Here is a 3,557-nt window from a genome sequence, read left to right as displayed (position 1 = left end):
TTGCCTTTAAAAAAAAGAAGAAGAAGAAAGATTGTTAACAATATCACTGAGGTCCATTGCTCAACACTTCATTGGGTTTCTGACTGTATCTGTATCTGAAACTAGTCAGTTGGATTTGGTTGGACCCCTCCTAAATGGTTAGATGAAGAGGACTTTAGAATCCCAATCTGATAAAGCTGTTAACTAGTTGGTCACAAGGGCTCCTCCTTTCTGGTTAGGGGCAATCGTGGTTTGTCACTGACAGGGGTGGACCAAGATTTTGAAAACCATGGGCAGTGTCCCTTGTGGTAAGGTCCAAGTTTACTGTACTCCCTATTAGGGAGGGAGGACCTCAAGGGTCTTACCAACGGAAGACTCTCAATAGGTGATCAATGATATGATGTGGGGTTCTTTAATTTTAGGTACAAGTACAACTAAAAAATTTTCTTTTTCAGAAATTAAAACGGTTTTGGTTATACGCAGGTCTGAACCAAAGTACCAAACTCTTCCACATTCTCAAACACAAATGCGACACGCATCTCACATTCTGTTTTAGTTATTCCATCAAACGTGATGAAACTAAATAGGACAAATGGGACAAGTGACCATGGAGGGTGCGCATCTGGACGTGGCCACTTTGAGTATCCACACAAGTAGGGGTGTCAACAGGACGGGTTTGGTTCAGACCCAGATGAAACCAGATTTGGATTGAGTTTTCCAGTTTGGTATCCAGTCTGGACCCAGGTCTAATCAGGTTCACTGTAAGAAAAACCATACTCAGACCCGATAAGAACTAAATGGACCATACCCGGTAAAACTATATTTTTTATCATTTTTACATTGAAAATTTGTGGGTCTTAATCGAAACTCGGGTCGGGTTCAAGTTTGGTATAAAATTTCACAAACTATACCCAGGCCCATGTATTAATCGGACTTCCAGTCCAGACTCAAGTCTTATTATATATTTATCACCATAGCCGGACCCTATAGGGTTTGGTTTGGGTCGGGTCCTGATAAACCTAACCCGTTGACACCCCTACACACAAGGAAGTTCGTACATGTAGACCTTGCTCAAATGGTGCAAAATAAATACACAAGTTGGCCATGCATGGTCAGTGAACTCAGAATAGTGTTAAAGGATTACTGTAGGTCACGAAAACTGGACAAATTATAACAGCAGTGTAAAATTGGTCAAAACCCTCCAAAACAGTGACAGCAAAACAAGTTAAAGCGTTTAAATATATATTCAGACACACATACAGTTAAAGTCCAAGACCGCATTCGAAACCAAACTGAAAAGAAATGTGAAATGTGCATTTGATAATTCGTGGACAGGAAAAGACAAGGACATGGTGTCCTGTCCCTTCCTGCTGCGGACAGTACTTGACAAGGTCAGAAAATGTGTTTATTTGTTTGATTTTTTTTTCTTTAAGTTGTCGTGTCCTATCATGTCCTCCCCTGTTCCAGGGGGGGGGGGGGGGGTTGGAACACTTTGGGACAGGAAAAAAATGTCGGTATGAGATGCTTCCCTGCCCATTAGTGCATTCTACGTTGGGAGTGTGGACATGTGTGGGCCCCATGCAGTGGTCATCCCGCTGACAGGGAAGGAAAACACCCCCCAAAGGATGCTGTTTGACACCTAAGACAACTCATCAAGGACAAATTGTCCTGGATGAGTTTGTCCCATCATTTCAACGCAAATGGAACTGCAAGAATCTGCATTTGATGAGAGACATGTGACTCATGTTGGGCGGGATGCGAATAGTACCTGGCGGACAATTGCGTCCTGCCATGTTGACAAAGCCCCCTTTTTTCTTAGGGTTTCACCTGTTTTCCAAACTCTAAACTAATGTTATAAAAAATGTGCCTGGAGGCGCAAAAGGCGTGCCACGCCTTGAGATGCAGCCCTCTGTGCCCGAAGGCGCAAGCCTGAGGCGCAAAAAAAAATCTTTTTTTTTTTTACAATAAGATTTCTGAGGCATAATCAACAAGATTTTTGTAGGTTAATTTCATATATTTTCTAGTTATTTCAGTTATATAATCAGTTTTGTAGTATATTACTATATTTTAACTTTTGTTGGTTAATCTCGTATATTTTTTAGTTATTTCAGTTATGTAATTAGTTTCTTAATATATTTTAACTTTTGTTGGTTAATCTCATATATTTTCCAGTTATGTAATCAGTTTTTTAGTTACTTTTATATGTTAATCTCATATTTTTTTAGAATAATCTCATATTTTAATTTTTGTAGGTTAATCTCATATATTTTTCAATTATTTCAGTTATGTAATCAGTTTCTTAGTATATTTTGTCTTTAATTTGTTGGTTAATCTCATATATTTTCCAGTTATGTAATTAATTTTTAGTTAATTTTATATGTTAATCTCATATTTTTTAGAATAATCTCATATATTTTAGCTTTTGTAGGTTAATTTCATATATTTTTCAGTTATTTCAATTATGTAATGAGTTTCTTAGTATATTTTAACTTTTGTTGGTTAATCTCATATATTTTTCAGTTATGTAATCAATTTTTTAGTTACTTTTATATGTTAATCTCATATTTTTTAGAATAATCTCATATATTTTAACTTTTGTTAGTTAATCTCATATATTTTTCAGTTATGTAATCGGTTTCTTAGTATATTTTATCTTTTGATGGTTAATCTCATATGTTTTTCAGTTATGTAATCGGTTTCTTAGTATATTTTATCTTTTGATGGTTAATCTCATATGTTTTTCAGTTATGTAATCATTTTTTTAGTTACTTTTATATGTTAAACTCATATTTTTTAGAATAATCTCATATATTTTAACTTTTGTAGGTTAATCTCATATATTTTCCAGTTATGTAATCATTTTCTTAGTATATTTTATCTTTTGTTGGTTAATCTCATATATTTTCAAGTAACTTTTATATGTCAATCTCATATTTTTTAGAATAATCTCATATATTTTAACTTTTGTAGGTTAATCTCATATATTTTATAGTTATTTCAGTTATATAATCAGTTTCTTAGTATATTTTAACTTTTGTTGGTTAATCTCATATATTTTCCAGTTATGTAATCAATTTTTTAGTTAATTTCATATTTTTTAAAATAATCTCATATATTTTAACTTTTGTTGGTTAATCTCATATATTTTTCAGTTATGTAATCAATTTCTTAGTATATTTTATCTTTTGTTGGTTAATCTCATATATTTTCGAGTTATGTAATCATTTTTTTAGTTACTTTTATATGTTGATATCATATTTTTTAGAATAATCTCATATATTTTAACTTTTGTAGGTTAATCTCATATATTTTCCAATTATTTTAGTTATGTAATCAATTTCTTAGTACATTTTAACTTTTTTGGTTAATCTCATGTATTTTCCAGTTATGTAATCAATTTTTAGTTACTTTTATATGTTAATCTCATATTTTTTAGCACTTATTTGAGATTTTTTATTCCTTATTGGTTATTATTTCATCAATAAAGAATTTTTTTATTTATTTGTATTTTTAGATATTTTTTATAATTTTTTTAAAGTTTTCAAAAAACAATTGAAGCTTACGCTTTACGCCTCGAA

This window comes from Nuphar pumila, chromosome 6, assembly GCF_984573655.1.
Source record: "Nuphar pumila chromosome 6, dmNupPumi1.hap1.1, whole genome shotgun sequence".
Classification (NCBI taxonomy): domain Eukaryota; kingdom Viridiplantae; phylum Streptophyta; class Magnoliopsida; order Nymphaeales; family Nymphaeaceae; genus Nuphar; species Nuphar pumila.
The sequence above is the reverse complement of the archived record's forward strand: the minus strand, read 5'-3'. Positions refer to the sequence as shown.